Genomic DNA, 15,951 nt, shown 5'->3' with positions numbered 1-15,951 from the left:
TTATAGGTGGTAAGCCTTGGGGTAGATCATCTGGGAATACATCTTGAAACTCTTTTATCAATGGTTGTACCAAAGGATGAATAGGTGTGTGTGTGGAAGAGGACTCCTTTGTGAACATTATGAACACTACATTCCCTGATCTTAGCTCTTTGTTACACTCTTTCCTCCCTATCAAATGTGTAGGTGGTGGCTTGGTCTTAGAAGGGGGTATGGCTTTGTGAGGGGGTAGTGCCATCAACTCTTTAGTCTTACCCTCGTGTCTAAGGGAATATACATTGGTGAAGCCATTGTGTATAGTTCTCCTATCATGTTGCCATGGTCTCCCAAGCAGCACATGACAAGCATCCATGGCTAAAACATCGCAAAGCACTTGGTCGTGGTATGTGCCTATGCCAAAACTCACCAAACATTGCCTACTAACTGCATTCCCTGTGCTATCATCTAGCCATCTTAGTTTGTAAGGTCGAGGATGAGGCTTAGTGGTTAATCCCAAGGTTTTAACTAGGTCTTTGCTTACACAATTGGATTCACTGCCTCCATCAATGATCAAATCACACAGTTTATTCCCGATTTTACATTTTGTTTGAAAAATGTTTTCTCTTTGGTCTGAATTCTTGACCTGTGGGACGGTGTGAAGGTTTCTCCTGATCAACAGATTGTGAAGCTCCTCCTCAGGGTAAACATGCTCTATATCTCCTTCCTCCTCACTTTCCTCTGTAGTGCTCCCCTCCAATCTCTCCATATATCCATAACTATTTACCCTAAAAGTTCCCTCATATTCTTCCTCAGGTATGGGTGGGTACTTGACTTCCTCTTTTCCCCCGTTGTGCACTAACATAGCTCGCACTCCTCTCCTATTGTGAATCTCAGCCCACTCCTTTTGTGTGAAGGCTCTAGCATTGGGGCAATTTCTTTTGTAATGACCGTGCCCATGACACTTAAAGCACATGATGTCCTTGGGATTAGCTTCCTTATCCTTAGTAGTGAAGTGTCTCTCTGTAGTGGTATTTGTAAGTGCATTGTGAGTTTGTGCAGATTTGTTGGGAAAGGTATTTGGTGTAGCTATTCTATTATTGACAAATGGAATCTGTGTAGGTGATTTGAAGCTGTTGTTTTCCTTGCTTCTATTGAACGTGTGTATAGATGGTGCTACTCTTCTCCTTGCGGATTTCTCAAGTATTAACGCACTATTACACGCCCCCTCATAAGTCAGATTTTGCATCACCTCAATTTTCTCCTTCAAGTCTTCCCTCAACCCACTTAGGAATCTTCCAATCCTCATCTCCTCTGGCTCAGCTATCTCACATAGGACGGTCAACCTCTCTCCCTCTTGAATATACTCTGATACTGATTTGGAACCTTGCCTCAAATTGCTCCAACTGGTGTATAATTGTTGTCTATAGTTGTTAGGGATGTACTTCCTCCTAAGGTGTTTCCTAAGTTTGTCCCAAGTATTAATCTTAGGTCTATTCTCACGTGTCCTTTGCCTCTGAGCCCCTTCGAGCCAAGTGGCTGCTAGCTTGGTCAACTTCACCTTAGCGATCTTATATTGATGGTCTGGGTGGGTTTCTTTAAACTCAAAATAACGCTCTACCCCTTTCTCCCATTCAATATATACCTCCGGATCATGAGATGTGCCATCAAATTCATGTACATCAACCCTCATGGTTTTGTCCTCCCTCATGTTTTCAGCATTTGGATTGTGATATGGGAATTGTGTGTGTTGTGGTGCAGCATTCTGCAGGGCCGTGACAGCTACGCTTAGTTGATTAACCATGTTAACTAGTGCGTCAAATTTATCATTGTTATCCATGATGATTTATATGAATGCAAACACACAATATGAAATGAATGCAAATAAACTGTTCTATGCACAGTCTGTGTTCTTGAACAGATTGTATTCTGTTCACAGCAGCAATCAGAATTTGAATATTCTGTATTCTTGAACAAGTTGTGTCCTGTGCACAACAACAATCTGATTTTTTTGAACAATCTGAATTTGTGTTTTCAACAGCAATATTTAAACAAACTATATTCTGTGCACTTAGTTTTTTTTTTTTTTTTTGATGAAACAGCAAGTCATGCACACTTTTGTTCTTTGGTGATTTTGCTAATGTGAATTTCTAGTTATTCACTTAGTAAGGTCAGCTATGCAAAAATCAAACAATAAGTTCCAAGACAGAAGTGAATGCAGCAGACTTTTTCTGATCACAGCAAAATCAGATTCTCAATAATCTGACTTCTGTGCACCAAACAGCAAAACCATGAACAATCTGTATTCTAATGGAACAATAGTTGGATTTGTATTATAAGCAACAAGATTTATTAATGAAAGCCTATGTTCTTCGACAAAGTTGATTAATGTGAATATGAACAGCAGAGTTTGGTCCACAACTATACTCAGATGCTGATTTGTGCATCAACATGCTGAAACCAAGCTATGTTTAGAAATGAATGCAATGCTATTATGATCCTAATGAACTAAGACAAAATATGCCATGAAGAGAAGAAAAAATAACAAGTTTGCACAATCAATGAATAGCAGATCAGAATTTGAAGAATTTGTTCTTCTGTGTTGATTTTGCAGTATGCAGCTATCAATGATGATCAATTTACGTGAATTACAATGAAATGTAAATGCAATCCTACTATTAATCAAATAAAAATGAAATTTAGTCAATGAAATTGATATGAATACGAAGATTTTGAAATTGCAATGCAGAAACTCCTTCAAGAACTGAGTTCTTGAGGGTTTCAGTCTTTCTTCGTGAATGTCAGACAGTGTATGCACAATTCATCAATCAAATTTAATTGAAATGCAACAAATTACATTCAGGAACATTAGTACATAAAGAAATTAAACAGAGGAAAGAAAAACAATCGAGATTTGTAGAGAATCGCCACTGCAATCGAACTCACACAGGAAAATTGCCCTAATTTCTGAATTTCAATTCTTCTGATCATTCAGGCGTGATATGAAGATTTCGTCTTCACAGATGAATGTGGATGATATTCAAGCCCTACACGTTCTTGCTCTGATACCAATTGATCCAATTATGCGTGGTTAATGAAGAAATTGAACACGCAAATTGGATTTACTCACGAACTCAAGGATATTCCAAGACAATGGCACATGGAATTGAATGTTTGGAATTGGACTGCCAAGCTTCCTATGCACTTAACTCCACGCTTCTCCTCTTGCACTCCAAGGGGAATATCAGTGTCTATGGATAGGGGGATGTAGGTTCTTGAAGAACACTCAAGAACACGTACATCAAGATGGGCAAAACTGGCCCAAGGTAACCCAATTGCTAAGCAATTGCAAAGGAAAAACACTTAGTGGATTTCTGAAATTTTTATTCAAATCAAAAAGTGTCTTTTACAATGAATGAGTCCTCTATTTATAAGGCTAATTTACATGATCAAAAGCAAGGAAAAAACACGTACAAGCAACTAGTATAACGGTCATATTGACTCGTGGCTTACACGTGCAAATTAAAAAACAAAACAGAAATCAGCACAGGTTGGTTCCTCCTGTCAACAGCCTTCTGTTGACTGCACGACCTTGGTCACGCTTTCTCAAGTGCTTCCCATGATTGTGAGGAGTGTTCTTGGGCCATGACAGCAAGGTCCATGTAGTGAGCTTCCAAATCTACCCTCCACGTCCTCCACCGTACTCTGAGCACTCCTGGGCTGACTCGACAAGGTGGCCTGGTCGCCATTGCTGTTCAGAATCTGATATTTGCTCAGATTCGTTGTTTCTGTTTCTGTTGCTGCCTTAGTTGGTTTCTTCACTTGCATTTGTGCTTCCTTAATTGTTTTAACTCCTCTTGGGCTGTCTTGGTCTGAATTAGAATCATCATTGTTTGATGATGACGGATTCAGATCAAGTTTTGGGTTGGAAATGTCAGAAACTTCAATGTGTCCTTTGTTGTTTCCTTGATTGTTGTTGCACCTTGAGCTTTTGTTATTGTCTTCCTCTGAGCCAAGCTGGTTTGGCTCAAAATCTCATTCATCAGGCGCATGAATGTGCTAGGGGCACCTGTCAAACCAAAGGGCATAACAAGCCACTCATACAGCCCATACTTGGTCTTGAAGGCTGTTTTCCACTCATCCCCTATTTTCATTCTGATTTGGTGGTATCCACTCCTGAGATCCACTTTGCTAAACCATTGAGAACCCCCTAATTCATCCAAAATGTCATCAATCCTAGGTATGGGGAACCTATACTTGATGGTTATGTTGTTTACACTACGGCTATCAATACACATCCTCCATGTGCCATCCTTTTTAGGCACAAGAAGAGTGGGTACTGCACAAGGACTCAAACTTTCCCTAACATAGCCCCTCTTCATCAAATCCTCTACCTGTCTCTGTAACTCTTGGGCCTCTTTGGGATTAGTCCTATAAGCAGGCTTATTAGGAAGACTAGCCCCAGGTAATAAATCAATCTGGTGTTCCACCCCCCTGAATGGTGGTAATCCAGGTGGTAGATCAGTGGGAAACACATCCTTATATTGTTCTAATAGCTCAGTCATCTCAGCAGGTATAGGTGTGGGATCTTGTACTTCTTTGGTGACTAACAAATACAGCTCTTCTGTTCCCTGCACTTCCCTTTCACACTCTCTTCTATTCATTAACTGCACATGTTCCTTAGAGGGCTTGGGTGGCACTGCTCTGTGTGGGGGCAGGGGTAAAAATTCTTTCCTCTTCCCATAGTGCCTAATAGTGTAAGTGTTGTCATACCCATTGTGCATGGCTTTCTTGTCATATTGCCAGGGCCTACCTAGCAAGAGGTGACATGCATCCATATCTAAGACATCACATAAAACTTCATCCTCATATGTTCCCAAAGTTAAGGTCACTGGGCACTGATGTTTTACTGAACATCTAGCCTTGGTGTCTAACCATTTCATTTTATAGGGATTAGGGTGAGCCTTAGTCTTTAGGTGTAACTCCTCCACTAGCTGCTTACTGACACAATTTGCCTCACTCCCACTATCAATAATCAAATCACATACCTTCCCCTGTATTTTACATTTTGTTTGGAAGATATTCTCTCTTTTGTCTGATTTTTTGCTCAAGGGTGTGTTGTGAAAGCTCCTTCTAATAATGAGGCTCAAGTGCTCTTCTTCAGGGGAAATTTTCTCCAGTTCTCCTTCTTCCTCAGAATCTCCTTCAAAAGGGTGCCAGTTTCCCTGCTCATCTCTTATAAATGTACCATCATCATCACTTAAGCTGGGAGGGTCTAACTCTTCCTCTTGCCCATTCTTTAACACCAAGAGTCTCTTAGGGTTAGTGTTTTGCCTAATGTCAGTCCACTCTCTCATGGTAAACGCCCTTGCATTGGGACAATCCCTCTTATAGTGTCCCCTCCCATTGCATTTAAAACAAATGATGTCCTGTGGCTTGGTGTGTGACTCTGTTCTGGGGTTAGTAGGTTTAGGTCCAGAGGGTGGTAACTCCTTCCTAGGCATGGTCACAGCACTAGTGTTCCTTGGGGTATAGGTCCTGTTGTTCCTCATTTGGGGGTTTGCTGCCCTGTGTTGCCTCTCAATTTCCATGGCTATAGAGGTAGCAAGTTGTAGTGTAAGGTCAGGTGTATTCATCAATCTCTCCCTAAATTCTTCCCTTAATCCAGCTATAAACTTTCCTACTTTGTTTTCCTCAGGTTCATGAAGGTCACAAAGATGATACAATCTCTCCCATTCATTTAGGTAGTCCTCTACTGACCTAGCTCCCTGTTTCATGGCATACAACTGTACCCCCAGTTGCTGCTTGTATGTGGATGGAACATATCTTCTCTTCATCTGCTTCCTAAGTTTATCCCAAGTGCTAATCCTATTCCTTTCTTCCCTAAGTCTTTGTTTTTGAATGCTTTCTAACCAAGCTGCAGCTGATTTGGTTAGTTTGATCTTGGCAATCTTAAACTGTTGGTTTGGGGGTGTTTCCTTAAACTCAAAGTATTCTTCCATTCTTCTTTCCCATTCCAGGTACTTGGAGGGGTCATGTGAGATGCCATCAAATTCAGGAAGATCGATTTTAATGGTCCTATCCTCATATGGTCGAAAATTAGGGTTTGGCATAGGTGGTCTGTTCTGATTATCGATTCCTAAATGCGCAAACAACCTATCCAATTTATCCTCCATTACTTCAAACCTAACATCCCGTTCCATGGTCTCTAAGTCACAACAGCTAGATAACCAGCACAGAATAATCCCAAAATTTTTCGAAGACAAACAAATAACAAAGAAAATCGCAATTTCGAAGAACAATTCGTGTTCAGACGAAGAATGAATAATGCAATGAATTGAACAATCTGTAATTGACAATTAAAAACGAAATCAAAGTAAAGGAAGACACTCCCTGAACGTTGTGGAATTGGAAATGCAAAAATCCCCAGTTCTATCGCTTTTTTTAAATCGCCTTCAAATTCTTCCTTCAAAACAACCCAGAACAAATGGCAAGTTCTTCAAAACGTCCTTCTGATATACCCTCCTTTGTCCCTTTCGTGAATTGGCTCTGATACCAAGTTGATGCAAAACTAAGACTGAATGTAGTCTTTGTTATGCAAAGATCAATGTGGAATCAAATTATGGCCCAAATACTCACGTATAATCTCAAACTAATCAATGTAAACAAGCCCAGAACACTTAGAACAACCAAGAAGATGCTTCTTGATTTTCAGACGTGTGGGTTACTGGACGTTGTTCCAACCCTTACACTATCCTAAGGAGTATGCAAGGCAAGGACTATTGTTCCTTGTATAGAATGCTTCCCTGAGATTATAGGTTTGCCTGAAAACCTATGAATTCCCCGGCCAAAGAATAACTATTCCTTGAAACAAGTTTGCAAACAAACTCGAAACAAACAAACACTTGTCTGAACAATGAAACTCTGATTTTATTCTCAATATCAAACGTGAATCCAAATACATGAGAGTCCTAGTTATTTATAGAGTTTTTACATCTCAAAATAGCCGTTACCAGGGCTGCCTAAAGCACGTGGCAAATAACTAACAAAACAGAAAGTTAAAACAAGGCCAACACTTAGCCAAAAAAACAGATGTTCTTTTCTTCTGACCAGGTCTCCTTTAGCCAATCCTAGGGTCTTCCTGGTGGTTAGTTAGCAGCACCCTAGGGCCTCTATGGCTTGGTCCATGTAGGGAGATGCCATTGGTGTCTTCATCTTGGTCCAGGTACTCCTGGTCTGGGCTCAGTAACGTCAGTAAGGTCAGCTGGTCGTCAGAATCAACTGTTACTCTGTTCTTGCATTCTGTTGGTTCTCCTGTTCCCAAAGTGTTATCTTCTGTTGTGCCTTGATCTTTCTCCATCCCAATTCGTATTCTTAAGCCCATATTCGATGTGTGGGAAGTATCATTGCTGGACCCTTGGTCTTTCTGAGTGTTTGGCGTAGAAGAAAAGTTGGGAACACTGTCCTGTTCCTGATCAGTACTGCCATGGTCACTGTTCCCTGATGCATTTGCATCACAGCCTTACCCAACAAACCAGCTTATAGAACCAACCCCACAGAAACCAAGGAATTGCAGAGGCAGGTTGAGGAGCTTTTGCAGAGAGGTTATGTGAGGGAGAGCCTTAGTCCCTGTGCTGTACCCACTCTCCTTGTCCCAAAAAAGGATGGAACCTGGAGGATGTGTGTGGATAGCAGGAGTGTCAACAACATCACCATCAAGTATAGATTTCCCATACCAAGGATAGATGATATGCTTGATGAATTGTCAGGTGCACACTGGTTTAGTAAGATTGATTTGAGGAGTGGTTACCATCAGATCAGAATGAAGGAGGGGGATGAGTGGAAGACTGCTTTTAAGACTAAGTATGGTTTATATGAGTGGTTAGTCATGCCATTTGGCCTAACAGGAGCTCCCAGTACATTCATGAGGCTAATGAATGAGATATTAAGATCCTTCTTAGGAAAATTCATAATGGTATACCTTGATGATATCTTAGTTTACAGTAGACAACTGGAGGAACACCTTGACCACCTGCAACAGCTGTTTGAAACCCTTAGAAAACAGAGGCTATATGGGAAATTAGAAAAGTGTAGCTTTCTAATACAGGAGGTTGGATTTCTAGGGTTCATCATAGGAAGGGAAGGTGTAAAGGTTGACCCAACTAAGGTTGAAGCAATCAAAAATTGGCCTACACCTACTACTGTCACACAAGTTAGGTCTTTCCATGGTCTTGCCTCATTTTATAGAAGGTTCATTAAGAATTTTAGTGCTATCATGGCCCCCATCACAGAGTGCACAAAGAAAGGCACATTTATTTGGACTTCAGAAGCCCAAAAAGCCTTTGAGCTCATTAAGGACATCATGTGCAAGGCCCCTGTTTTAAAACTACCTGACTTTTCTAAGCCTTTTGAAGTAGAGTGTGATGCTTGTGGGACAGGTATAGGTGCTATTTTGATACAGGAAGGGAGGCCAGTGGCCTTCTTTAGTGAAAAATTGAACAAATCTAGGCTTAACTACTCCACATATGACAAAGAATTCTATGCTATGGTAAGAGCTTTGGAAAATTGGTCTCACTATTTGAAAATGCAACCCTTTGTCTTATATACTGATCATGAGTCATTAAAAAACATTCATGGACAAAATAAGCTTAGTCCTAGGCATGCTAGGTGGGTTGAATTCCTACAAACATTCAATTTTTCAGCCAAGTATAAAACAGGCAAAACCAATGTGATAGCTGATGCATTAAGTAGGAGATACAATCTTTTAGCTATCCTTGAGACTAGAATGCTAGGGTTTGAGATGATTAAGGAGCAATATAAGGGAGACCCTGATTTTAATGACTTGTACACAGTATGTCTAGAAGCACCACAAGGCCCATTCCACACCCAACAGGATTTTTTGTTCAAGGGCAATAGACTATGCATACCTAAGACACCACTTAGGCTTCTATTAGTAAAGGAGGTACATGAGGGCTGTTTGGGGGGACACTTTGGCATTCAGAAGACATTAGACATGCTAAGGGAACACTTCTATTGGCCTAAGATGCTGGGAACTGTAGGGAAATATATCCTGAAATGTGAAGCATGCATAAGAGCAAAGATCACATTCCACAAGGGAGAGTATATACCTCTGCCTGTAGCTAGTAGACCTTGGGAGCACTTAAGTATGGACTTTGTCATGGCCTTACCTAAGACTCAAAGAGGCAAAGATTCAATTATGGTAGTAGTTGACAGGTTTTCTAAAATGGCACACTTCATAGCGTGCACAAAGGTTGATGATGCTAAACACATAGCTAGACTATATTTTGCTGAAGTTGTGAGATTGCATGGTGTCCCAAAGACCATTGTCTCTGACAGAGATAGTAAGTTCTTAAGTCACTTTTGGAGAACTTTGTGGAAGCTGTTAGGCACCACACTGCTTTTCAGTACAGCTCACCACCCCAAACGGATGGACAAACTGAGGTGACAAATAAAACATTAGGGACAATTTTAAGAACTTTAGTGAAGAAAAACCTGAGGGAATGGGACCTTAAGTTGTGTCAAGCAGAGTTCGCATATAATAGGAGCCCTAGTTATGCTACCAAGCACTCACCCTTTGAGTGTGTGTATGGTGAAAACCCTCTACTACCTATAAACCTAATGCATGTTTGTATGAATGACAGGAAACAGATTGATGCAATAGAGAAAGCCAAGGAGTTGGTGAAATTACATAAGGAAATCCAGGACAATATAACCAAGGCAAACGACAAGTACAAACACAAAGCAGATGGAAAGCACAAAGGCAGAGAGCCACTGCAAGTTGGAGATATGGTCTGGATACACCTGAGGAAGGATAGATTTCCACACTTGAGGAAGAACAAGCTGATGCCAAGAGCAGCAGGGCCCTTCCCCATCATTGCAAAGTATGGTGATAATGCATACAAGGTAGAGCTACCAGCAGAGTACAACATCACCAACACATTCAACATAGGGGACTTGAAATTGCATAAGGAGAATCAAGAATTGAGGACAATTCTTCCCCAAGAAGGAGGAGTTGAACCAAGTACACTCAAGTCAAAGCTTGGTTCAAGTCTAGTTGACCATTGCTCTCAACATAACCAACATAACCCTACTGATTTAATCCAAGATGTAGCTCCTCCTCAAAGTTTTGGTAAGCATACACACCAAGACTATGAGACAAGTGGGGAAGGATTGATTCAGAATCAAAATGCAGCCTCCAAAACACATCAGAAGCCTCAGAACAACAAAACGGATGCTGACCCAGATTCCAGCGACCAGACGTCTTTGCACCTTGGCTTGAGAGGTGACCAGGGACAACCGGTGGGAGACCAGCCCAGATATGACATCTTGGCACACGGGCCTAGCCATCGAGGCCCAAGAACCCTCCTGGTAAGCGACACAGGGCTCTGGGAATCCAGCTGAAGGTGCCTCGGTCAATGGAAGAACAGCAGCAGACCAGCCAAGACTTAGCCTATTTTCTGTTTTGTTCTGTTTTAAAATCAGTGTGCAAGACACGTGTAACTAGCCGTTGCTTCTCATGATTAGCTCCTTAGAAACCTATAAATAGACTTGTAATGATTGTTTGAAACCAACTCAGAATAATATAATTCATTTGATTTTTTTGATTCACTTGTTAAGCAATCATCTTCTTCCTCTCTTCCCTTAAGTGCATTTGTGTTTGTTGTTTTGGCCGGAACAAAAAGGTGTGGAACACCTTCTACACTCTAATTGTGGAACAACTTAGAGTGTCATCTTCCCTTATCTGAGTGGAACTCGAGGGAGGGTGTGTGGGGTCACTTCTCGTTGGTGAGTGAAGCCAAATCAGAGGGTGACCAAGGCTGGCCTGAAAACCAAGAATTGATTTCTTGGGGTGAAATTGGTGTGTATTGTCGGAGTAATTGTCAAGCAATCTTCTTCCAAGTGTGAAGGCTGATTGTAGGTAAGATTGGGAGTCCGGAGGACCCAATCTTGGTGCACATTCTTCATTGATCATTCATCCTTGTTCATTCTTCATCGTTCATTCATCATTGATCAATGATTCTTGTTCATTATTCATTGATCATGCATCCTTGTTTATTCTTCATCGTTCATTCTTCATTGATCATTGATCCTTTTTCATTGTTCATTGTTCGTTCTTCATTGATCATTGATCCTTGTTCATTCTTCATCACTTATTCATCATTGATCATTGATCCTTGTTCATTCTTCATCGTTTATTCTTCATAGATCATTGATCCTTGCTCATTCTTCATCGTTCATTCATCAATTATCATTGATCCTTATTCATTCTGCATCGTTCATTGTTCATACATCATTGATCATTGATCCTTTTTCATTGTTCATCGTTCATTCTTCATTGATCTTTCATCCTTGTTCATTCTTCATCGTTCATTCATCATTGATTATTGATCCTTGTTCATTATTCATTGATCATGCATCCTTGTTTATTCTTCATCGTTCATTCTTCATTGATCATTGATCCTTGTTCATTCTTCGTCGTTCATTCTTCTTTGATCATTGATCCTTTTTCATTGTTCATCTTTCATTCTTCATTGATCATTCATCCTTGTTTATTCTTCATCGTTCATTCTTCATTGATCATTGATCCTTGTTCATTCTTCATCGTTCGTTCTTCATTGATCATTGATCCTTGTTCATTCTTCACTGATCATTGATCCTTGTTCATTCTTCATCGTTCAATATTCATTATTCATTGATCCTTGTTCATTCAGCATCGTTCATTCATCATCGATCATTGATCCTTGTTCATTCTTCATCGTTCATTCTTCATTGATCATTGATCCTTTTTCATTGTTTATCGCTCATTCATCATTGATCATTGATCCTTGTTCATTCTTCATCGTTCATTCTTCATTGATCATTGATCAGTGTTCATTCTTGATCGTTCATTCATCATTGATCAAGGATGCTTGTTGATTCTTCATTGTTCATTGTTCATTGATCATTGATAATTGTTCATTCTTCATCGTTCATTCATCATTGATCATTGATCCTTATTCATTCTTCATCGTTCATTCTTCATTGATCATTGATCCTTGTTCTTTCTTCATCTTTCGTTCTTCATTGATCATTGATCCTTGTTCATTCTTCATCGTTCATTCTTCATTGATCATTTATCCTTGTTCATTCTTCATCGTTCGTTCTTCATTGATCATTGATCCTTGTTCATTCTTCATCGTTCATTCTTTATTGATCATTGATCCTTGTTCATTCCTCATTGATCATTGATCCTTGTTCATTCTTCATCGTTTATTCATCATTGATCATTGATCCTTGTTCATTCTTCATCGTTCATTCTTCATTGATCATTGATCCTTTTTCATTGTTCATCGCTCGTTCTTCATTGATGATTGATCCTAGTTCATTCTTCATCGCTCATTCATCATTGATCATTGATCCTTGTTCATTCTTCATCGTTCATTCTTCATTAGTCATTGATCATTGTTCATTCTTCATCGTTCATTCATCAAAGATCATTGATCCTTGTTCATTCTTCATCGTTCATTCTTCATTGATCATTGATCCTTGTTCATTCTTCATCGTTCGTTCTTCATTGATCATTGATCCTTTTTCATTCTTCATCGTTCATTCTTCATTGATCATTGATCCTTGTTCATTCTTCATCGTTCGCTCTTCATTGGTCATTGATCCTTGTTTATTCTTCATCGTTCATTCTTCACTGATCATTCATCCTTGTTCATTCTTCTTTGTTCATTCTTCATTGTTCATTCTTTATTGATCAATCTTCCTTGTTCATTCTTCATCGTTCACTCATCATTGATCATTGATCCTTATTCATTCTTCATTGTTCATTATTCATTGATCATTGATCCTTGTTCATTCTTCATCGTTCATTCTTCATTGATCATTGATCCTTGTTCATTCTTCATCGTACGTTCTTCATTGATCATTGATCCTTGTTCATTCTTCATTGATCAATCATCCTTGTTCATTCCTCATCGTTCACTCATCATTGATCATTGATCCTTATTCATTCTTCATCGTTCATTCTTCATTTATCATTGATCCTTGTTCATTCTTAATCTTTCACTCATCATTGATCATTGATCCTTGTTTATTCTTCATCGTTCCTTATTCATTTATCATTGATCCTTGTTCATTCTTCATCGTTCATTCTTCATTGATCATTCATCCTTATTCATTCTTCATTGTTCATTCATCATTGATCATTGATCCCTGTTCATTATTCATTGATCATGCATTATTGTTCATTCTTCATTGTTCATTATTCATTGATCATGCATCCTTGTTTATTCTTCATCGTTCATTCTTAATTGATCATTGATCCTTTTTCATTGTTCATTGTTCGTTCTTCATTGATCATTGATCCTTGTTCATTCTTCATCGCTTATTCATCATTGATCATTGATCCTTGTTCATTCTTCATCGTTTATTCTTCATAGATCATTGATCCTTGCTCATTCTTCATCGTTCATTCATCAATTATCATTGATGCTTATTCATTCTTCATCGTTCATTGTTCATAGATCATTGATCATTGATCCTTTTTCATTCTTCATCGTTCATTCTTCATTGATCATTCATCCTTGTTCATTCTTCATCGTTCATTCATCATTGATCATTGATCCTTGTACATTATTCATTGATCATGCATCCTTGTTTATTCTTCATCGTTCATTCTTCATTGATCATTGATCCTTGTTCATTCTTCGTCGTTCATTCTTCTTTGATCATTGATCCTTTTTCATTGTTCATCGTTCATTCTTCATTGATCATTCATCCTTGTTTATTCTTCATCGTTCATTCTTCATTGATCATTGATCCTTGTTCATTCTTCAGCGTTCATTCTTCATTGATCATTGATCCTTGTTCATTCTTCATCGTTCATTCTTCACTGATCATTGATCCTTGTTCATTCTTCATCGTTCAATGTTCATTATTCATTGATCCTTGTTAATTCAGCATCGTTCATTCATCATCGATCATTGATCCTTGTTCATTCTTCATCGTTCATTCATCATTGATCATTGATCCTTGTTCATTATTCATTGATCATGCATCCTTGTTTATTCTACATCGTTCATTCTTCATTGATCATTGTTCCTTGTTCATTCTTCTTTGATCATTGATCCTTTTTGATTGTTCATCGTTCATTCTTCATTGATCATTCATCCTTGTTTATTCTTCATCGTTCATTCTTCATTGATCATTGATCCTTGTTCATTCTTCATCGTTCGTTCTTCATTGATCATTGATCCTTGTTCATTCTTTATCGTACATTCTTCACTGATCATTGATCCTTGTTCATTCTTCATCGTTCAATGTTCATTATTCATTGATCCTTGTTCATTCAGCATCGTTCATTCATCATCGATCAATTATCCTTGTTCATTCTTCATCGTTTATTCTTCATAGATCATTGATCCTTGCTCATTCTTCATCGTTCATTCATCAATTATCATTGATGCTTATTCATTCTTCATCGTTCCTTGTTCATAGATCATTGATCATTGATCCTTTTTCATTGTTCATCGTTGATTCTTCATTGATCATTCATCCTTGTTCATTCTTCATCGTTCATTCATCATTGATCATTGATCCTTGTTCATTATTCATTGATCATGCATCCTTGTTTATTCTTCATCGTTCATTCTTCATTGATCATTGATCCTTGTTCATTCTTCGTCGTTCATTCTTCTTTGATCATTGATCCTTTTTCATTGTTCATCGTTATTCTTCATTGATCATTCATCCTTGTTTATTCTTCATCGTTCATTCTTCATTGATCATTGATCCTTGTTCATTCTTCATCGTTCATTCTTCACTGATCATTGATCCTTGTTCATTCTTCATCGTTCAATGTTCATTATTCATTGATCCTTGTTCATTCAGCATCGTTCATTCATCATCGATCATTGATCCTTGTTCATTCTTCATCGTTCATTCATCATTGATCATTGATCCTTGTTCATTATTCATTGATCATGCATCCTTGTTTATTCTTCATCGTTCATTCTTCATTGATCATTGATCCTTGTTCATTCTTCTTTGATCATTGATCCTTTTTGATTGTTCATCGTTCATTCTTCATTGATCATTCATCCTTGTTTATTCTTCATCGTTCATTCTTCATTGATCATTGATCCTTGTTCATTCTTCATCGTTCGTTCTTCATTGATCATTGATCCTTGTTCATTCTTCATCGTACATTCTTCACTGATCATTGATCCTTGTTCATTCTTCATCGTTCAATGTTCATTATTCATTGATCCTTGTTCATTCAGCATCGTTCATTCATCATCGATCATTGATCCTTGTTCATTCTTCATCGTTCATTCTTCATTGATCATTGATCCTTTTTCATTGTTCATCGTTCCTTCTTCATTGATGATTGATCCATGTTCATTCTTTATCGCTCATTCATCATTGATCATTGATCCTTGTTCATTCTTCATCGTTCATTCTTCATTGATCATTGATCAGTGTTCATTCTTGATCGTTCATTCATCATTGATCAAGGATGCTTGTTGATTCTTCATTGTTCATTGTTCATTGATCATTGATAATTGTTCATTCTTTATCGTTCATTCTTCATTGATCATTGATCCTTATTCATTCTTCATCGTTCATTCTTCATTGATCATTGATCCTTGTTCTTTCTTCATCTTTCATTCTTCATTGATCATTGATCCTTGTTCATTCTTCATCGTTCATTCTTCATTGATCATTGATCCTTGTTCATTCTTCATCGTTCGTTCTTCATTGATCATTGATCCTTGTTCATTCTTCATCGTTCATTCTTTATTGATCATTGATCCTCGTTCATTCCTCATTGATCATTGATCCTTGTTCATTCTTCATCGTTTATTCATCATTGATCATTGATCCTTGTTCATTCTTCATCGTTCATTCTTCATTGATCATTGATCCTTTTTCATTGTTCATCGCTCGTTCTTCATTGATGATTGATCCTAG

The sequence above is a fragment of the Amaranthus tricolor genome, chromosome 10 (assembly GCF_026212465.1).
Source record: "Amaranthus tricolor cultivar Red isolate AtriRed21 chromosome 10, ASM2621246v1, whole genome shotgun sequence".
In the NCBI taxonomy this organism is placed as follows: Eukaryota; Viridiplantae; Streptophyta; class Magnoliopsida; order Caryophyllales; family Amaranthaceae; genus Amaranthus; species Amaranthus tricolor.
The sequence above is the reverse complement of the archived record's forward strand: the minus strand, read 5'-3'. Positions refer to the sequence as shown.